Source organism: Limanda limanda, chromosome 11 (genome assembly GCF_963576545.1).
Source record: "Limanda limanda chromosome 11, fLimLim1.1, whole genome shotgun sequence".
In the NCBI taxonomy this organism is placed as follows: domain Eukaryota; kingdom Metazoa; phylum Chordata; class Actinopteri; order Pleuronectiformes; family Pleuronectidae; genus Limanda; species Limanda limanda.
This window is the reverse complement of record NC_083646.1, coordinates 22,450,783-22,458,594: the sequence shown is the minus strand read 5'-3', so window position 1 is coordinate 22,458,594 and position 7,812 is coordinate 22,450,783.

Genomic DNA, 7,812 nt, shown 5'->3' with positions numbered 1-7,812 from the left:
GTTTGACATCTCTTTTTAGCTGCTTCAGGCCACTTTGTCAGTTTGACATCATTTTGACGCCTTGTAAACATCCTCTTTCTCTGATGTTATTTACAAGTCTTGCACCATTTTATGTATCTTAGGGGTCCTTTTTCCTCTATCTTTGATGGATTATTTTTGTCTTTGTTATTTGTGTGTCCATTTGGCATTTCTTTGTAGGTGACTTTCATCTTGAAATGTTAGCAGCCACTTCAAATGCAAGCTTTGAGAGGACGACCCTATGGATTACTAATATGCCCAGTGGGAGTCAGGCGGCCCTTCTCCATCCACATGTCCTCTCAGTATGATGAGTACCTAGCAAATTTCATGGAAATGGACCATGGACCTTATTCTAAGAAAAGTTGGTGTTGAACAAACTGTTGTATGGAATCACAAAGTAATGAATGGACTAAATTATTGATAAGGCAACTGACAGGAAGCGTACTTGATGCACATAAAGCTGTTCCTCAATTCAGGGGCCGCATCCTTCAGAGGACTCAGTCAAACCAGCCAACTTTGGCTGCATCCTTCATCGGCCGCGTAGACCGCATCGTCCAAACGGAAAGTGCAGGATCTGATCTTCTAATGGCATCAAAAGCACCACCCTTACAGTCGTCCCCTAGAAACAGAGCTATGGACGAAATACATTCTCAGGAGGATTAATAATGTTAAAAAGATGTTTTTTCAACATGGATATGTTGGGCTAGGGAGAATCCAGCTGGTGGAGCCTCCATTGGTCGGAGGTGGAAGGACGCATTTGTCAAATGCATTTGGTGGAGCCTTCCAATTGGGACAGTCGTGCCGCTTTGACAAAATCGGTCTTCAAGTGCAGCCTCGGATGGATGCGGCCCCTGAATTGAGACAAAGCCTAAGTCTGCTATAATGTATTACAGTTGACTTTTTAGTGATGTTTACCGTACATCGCTGTTTTTAAGTGTCATTTCTGTAACATGTCACCAATGGACCATGTTTGACTGACGTGTGATTTTGCCCGTATATGACTTTCTTACATCCACACTTACACTTTAGCCCAGATGGACCGGAGTGAAACACGCAGCCGAGTTTACAGTATGTTGCTTCAGATAAGTGTCAATACATTTCAGTGCCATTTATTTAGGGCTCCTCTCCATCTGCTGCTGCACCCTCCAGGGTGTCACCCCGTCATAGTCAACTGGCTTGATCGGCTCTTCCTAGATGATGGACAGTCTGGAAGTTGAGCAGGTGGCCACGATGGAGAGCAACTGCACTTTCCTCATAATATGTTTGTCTGGTGTGTGCGTGTTAGTGCGCAACATTGAGTATGTGTTACTTCAGTTTTAATGTAGCAGCACACAGAATGATGTCACACAGGCTCAAACTGGTGCTAGAGATTTAATGAAGATTTTTGGCATAATGCAAGAATAACAGTTTAAATTGACAAATGCTACCCAGTGTTTCTCAGAAATTCTCATCAGGACTATAACACTGTAACCGGGATTCTACCTACACTGAACATTTCCTTCTGAGCTAACAGAACCTAAAACTTTGTTGTTGTGAGGCAGTGGTGCGCACAACCAAAACAGTTGCAATGTTCTTCTGATGAATTTTGACCGTCGCCCAACAGTATAAGGAAATAAGAAATTGTGGTTCAAGAAGACTGTCTTCAGTGCAAATCTTGGTTACATCACTTAGACTAACAAGTCTCTGAGTCAAATTGTTGTCTCTAAGACAAAGTTTCAGCCCAAAAGCTTTTTGCTGTTTAAACATTCAGTTGTTTAAATGTGTTGATAGATCTAGTTTTAAATTTGAGCAGAGTTAGCTGCTTGGAGTCTTAAAGCTAAGGAGACGAACCTTGTCTCACCACCAGATCACTTTCTGCCTCAAATTCGTACTTTGATTCATTCACAGCAGCTTTTTGTTGTGGGCTAAAAAGTTAGACACACTGGAGTTTTTCCAAAGTAGGAACACAACCAAACCTGTTTGCGGCTAAAGCTCTAGATAAAGGGGCTCTGCATTTCCTGTTCTGAGGGCAGATATGAACTAAACAACCAAAATTGTTAAGCATCGTGAAGCTGGAACAAACAGTGAGATTGTGATCTCACTGTGGTTTTTCCGTCTTTTTTTATCTCGTCAACAGATCAAATCTTTGTGCGCTTGTACATTCTTGTTTCACATCTGCTGAGATCTCCACCTGCCAGCTGTTTACAGGAGAGGCTGATGGAGAGCGGCGCTACCCTCAAACATTTATTGTTGTTGCTACCAGATGCCAACTCTGTGTGATGGTCAGTATAGACTGCTCTTGCTTTGAAGAGGAAACTACACTACGCTCTGTTGTGCACCGCAGTGGTTGCTTGTTTCTTTCATTTGAATCTTAAATTATATATTTTTTTTATTTCACTCCAACTTTCATTTTACTCATTTTTATAGAGCTATCGTCACAGATGACAGGACTGGCACAATGTCCATCTTTTGACCTGCCAGGACAGAGTCAGGAGCGATAGTACCAATAGTATTAAAGAATAAAACTCAGTTGCTGCTGCTGACTTTTTTAATCCCTCTCTTGAGTGACGCTGAACTTTATAGAAGTGCAGCTGTTGGGATTAGTGGACCTGCAGCTCTATTTGTCATTTTGTGTCCATCCCCCTGCCTCGCTCCTCTCGTGGGTTTTGTGTCGCCGTTTTGGTCCTTGTCCGTGTCTGACTGTGCGTTCACGTGATGTCGGAATAATCTGCAAAATTAGTTTCTGACTGGGGAAATACAAGTGAACATCAAGCCTGAATAACAACTCATACTGTTACTGTACACGAGTTGCCAAGGTGCTGACATCACTCGTAAACCAAGTAACTTACTTTTTAAATCAGCTCTAATGTGAACTTGTTGAAATTGGATTTTTGTCACTTGTAATTTAAACATACTTTTTAGCCAATTTACATCTTTTATGACATATCAACACATATTACACATATAAACATGCATCAATTATTTATATGCCTGTCACACCTGATCCTTTTTCTCTGTTCTGTGTTGTTATGTAAAGACGTCTCTAGGTTTTATTTTTAAACACTTTAAACACATATACACTATATTTTGTTTACAGCATCCATGTTTTTTCCACATTCTGACTTTCAAAGTCGAAACACCCACTTGGGAAATGGGACCTTCCGACGAGCATGTGATAGCAGGGTAATTCTATTCAGATGGACAAACAATGGTCACTTAAACTATGCTCACGTAATACAACTTTGAAGTCAGAGTAATTATAGTCCCAGTTTTTTTCTGCCTTGTTTGCCAACACCTCCTCATTGTCTGAGTTCAGGATCATTGATCCATCCCTGACAATATCCACTTGGCTGAGGCCTGCAATACTCTGCCCTGCTCGATTGGGTTGATCTGGTTCTCTGCCAGCCTTAAGAGGCTTAGATTCTGGAAAATAAAAAGTTCACTACAAACAAGAAATGAACAAAGAAAGACAATACATGTAGAGTAACAGTTAATAATACACAGACAAATGTACAAGTATACACAATATGGAAAGTGTAAAGTAAAGACAGATATACTGTAGAAGAAAAGAAATTAACAAAGACAAACGCATGACTACAGAAAGATGGATGCAAAGAAATTTACCTCAGCACCAGAACTCATTCCTGACAACCTGCCTGCAAACTTCCCTGGGTCTCAGTTTCTTGGTTCTCTCTCTTACTCCAGTCCAGGCTTAATTTCTCTCATCCAACCATTCATCCATCCAGTAATACCGATTATCCTTTCAGGGTGCCAATCCCACCCTACACCCTGGACAGGTCGCCTAAATATTACAGAGGCAACATATACAGACAAAGAACCATTCACACCTTTGGAGAGTTTCCAATTAAACCAATCCCCAATCTGGATGCCTTGGTTCTGTAGGAGGAAGCAGGAGAGAACCCACACAAACATGGGGAGAACATGCAAACTCCACACAGGATTGGAACCTTCTTACTCTGAGGCGTCTTGCTAAATTATTACACACGGTGATGCTAAATCACAGCGCAGCTCCATGAGTGTGTGGCAACAACTGGGTTGTACATTCTAAATTAAATCTGTTCGTTACAAGCATATTCATTGTAATGAGAGAATTGTTCAAACATTCTTAATAGCTCATTCATAATCCCTGATTGATGCTAGGATAACATTTCTTCAGTTGACGGCAGCAGGAGGACGCCCTGCTTGTGTGTGTGTGTCGTCTGTTGAGTTACAATCTGGCAGCACAACATCCCTTCTGAGCAGCGAGCTAATGCCTCATAGAGGTGAAAAGCTGCCAATTTACACATTGCATTTCCACAATGAACGACGGCAAATCAATACACACTGAGACTCCAGCAGAGTGTCAGTGTGAGAGTGATTTGAAAGAGAGACAGTTGTAAGGGTTTTACAAGGTGTAAAGTCTGTAGCTCTAGAAAAAGGCCAATTGGAAATGTTAACAAATTCAAACTCTCTGTGCCATTGTTACCATCAAGCAGTTCACAATTAGTCTACTCTCCATCCATCTATCTATACTCTTTCTCTCTCTTTTTACGATCTGCACTTCATTCACAAAGGTAGTTTCAGTTTGTCATTGTAAATAGCGTGGAGTGTTCCTCATATAATGATTTGAAAGCAAATGAAAGAGGATTCATAGTGACTCTGAGGGGGTGGTAATAAAGAGAGCACTGATATCAGTTGGCGAGAGCAAAGAAAGTGATTTTGAACGTCATCTTTTGCCTCGGTGCACCTTTCGGACAGGATATTACTTTCTGTTGCTTCGGAGTATACATTTCCTCTCTCAAGCTCATCTGGAGACTGGAAACGTAGAAAACCAGCAGCTTCTTATCTCCCTGATAGGATTTGATATTCGTTCATCCATAAAGGACTAAGAGGTCTCCCACATATGATGCGGTTTAATTTCCCTCACAGCGAGCCAGGCATCTGTATACGGGTTGCAAATGAGAGCTGAAAACATGTTCTGTCGTATCTTCAAACATTAATAGCAGACCCCTTGTTGGGCTATTACCAGACAGTAAGAGGCTCCATGCTGAGTTGCTTGCTGAACGAGGCCAGTGGTCCGTCGTTTTATGCAGGAGAAGAAATGATATTACCCAAGGTTGTTGGTGGTCCATGCACTAAAGATTATATCCAGAGTAAGTGCTATGCCTAATAGTGGTGAATTGACAGATGAACCAACACCAACCACAGAAAATCCTTCTAACTGCACGGTCCATGTGTGATGTAGTCATCCCTTTATCCAGAGGAAAGGAACATGTGTCAAATCCTCAATAGAGCAAATGATCTGAGAGAAAAATATTTGCAGAGTTTGGAACAACGATAACCTGGATGATTTATTTGGACAAAAACTAACACGCCAGTCCAACAACTTTGTCACCAGGCCAAGATGCTAAAACACAGAAAGGGAAAAGGCAACGCAGGGATTTTTGTTTAATCTCCAAAGCTGCTGCAGCTGTTTGGAACAATCTATTTGAATGTTGGAGCTCATCCACCTTCATTTTAGTGCAAAGCCATTTCAACTGAAGGAACTTAGGGTTTTCACCTAAATTAAAGCTTATAGGACAATATCAAAATGACTCTCATCTTTCAAGCCTTTGAGGAAACAGCCTAAAGCAGCAGCTACAGCAAAATAACAAGTGGTACTGAAACTCAACCAAACCTATAATTACATATTCAGACAAAAAAGTCTGTAAAATAAACAACACCAAACTAAAAACCATAAAATAACAGAAAACATCCTGCCAACCAAAACAAATCAACAATTCTCTGCATGATTCAATATGAAACTGAATACAAATAGTAACACAAAGCTGCCTGCCGGCAGATTTAAGGTGTGATCTTGCTGAAGCTGCTGGAAGCCCTTTTATATCCCACAAAATGTCATCCAGAAACCACCTGCGCAATAATTCATACCAACCAATTAAATCCGGTCACCATGACACACGCAATCACCACTGTGAGACCATTAAAGGCTGACAGAAACAGACAGGCACCCACAACTCAACTTAAAGTAAAACACCATATGGAGCCTATTGTGGTTAGTCCAGTTTCTAGCACTGCATCCTGAAGCATCCTGAGTGCCACATCATTTCAATTAGTGTCAGTCAAAATAGAATGGAGCTTTTTCTTTAAGGATTCTTTGAAAAACTGAAGAGACAGTAACACCTCGGACATATGACTCAATATAACTGCTCACTGGAAAATGACTAGAAATGCACTTGTTTGGTGTGTGTTAATGTTTATGGCTGCAAATATATCCATCCTCGTGTTCCATATAATATTTTGTGTGCTTTACCAAAAAAAAACATGAATTTTACTGTAAGTGTCAACATGTAACCACATGGGGCAACATATAGAGCACATGTGAATCATGAAAGCACATGTAATGACATGGCTTCCACATGGGTATTACAGGTCCTACACACATTTTACCTCCAAAATGTTCCAAAACGTGGAAACACATGAATGCACACATCTGTTTTTCCACATATGAAAATTAATGTGGTTCCTTCTCTAAGGGATTATATTATATATTAGACAGGGGCATTTCTAGGTTTCTGAAAGATCCGGGGCTTAGCCCAGGGCCAAAACGTAACTGCGCATGCAATTTTTGAAAATAATAACAAATAACAAAATAAACAATGTATGCAGTTTATTAATACCAATGGTAAAAATATAGATTTTCACAAACTTCCCTTTGTCTTAACAAAAAAGTGCCTCATTCATAAGCACCAACATTAAACATTTCGATAATAAATGAGTCACATAGTCATATATGTATTCTTCACATATTTGTATTAGTTTCACAATAGTAAACAATGTCTGAAAAAGTATACAATGCAGAAATGCAGAAAGATAAGATGTTTAAAAGGCAAGAGCCTTTTAAACATCTTATCTTTCTGTAGTCATGCGTTTGTCTTTGTTAATTTCTTTTCTTCTACAGTATATCTGTCTTTACTTTACACTTTCCATATTGTGTATACTTGTACATTTGTCTGTGTATTATTAACTGTTACTCTACATGTATTGTCTTTCTTTGTTCATTTCTTGTTTGTAGTGAACTTTTTATTTTCACTCGTTTCACTGTTTCTTGCTCCTTTCTTTGGACCTTTGTCCTTTGAGCACAAGTGGGTATCTCCTCGGTTTGACTTGGGCAAACCGGTCAATGACTTCACCATGGTCTAAGCCACAAAGCGCATCCTTCTCCACTGCCATAATAGCCAAATGATGTAGCCTCTCCTGGCCCATGGTTCTCCTCAGCCAGGTGTGGACACGGCGCAGTACACTGAACGACCGCTCACACGTGCAACTGCTGACAGGTATTGTCAAGGCTGCTTGGACAACTGAGCTCAAGGTTGGGAACATGTCTGGGTGAAGTAGCTTGTAAACACTGCCCATGTCAGAAACGGCACCTTCTCTCTTTCTTCTAGAAAGGAACTGCTTTGCCACCAGGATCTCCTCTTTTTTCAATGACATTTTATAATGTGTTGCAATCAGCTCTAGGGAATCCTCACAGAAGAAATCAACGGCCGCTGGGTTGCAAGCTTGAATGCCTCGCATTAGCTCTGCCCCCACATCAGAAAATCTGCTGTTTAGCTCAGTTACCATACGGTCAAGACATGGGTACAACAGAGTTTGTTTCAGCTGGTGTTCTGTGCCCAGATGAGCCCTTGTACCCAAGGTGGACTCTATTGTAAAGTCCTCCATCACCCTCTGTTTGTGCCTGCGACCACTGTGACGTCTCTCACATATGTTGTTGGCATCATAGATGTGTTTTGCTTCATTGTAAAGCTTGTC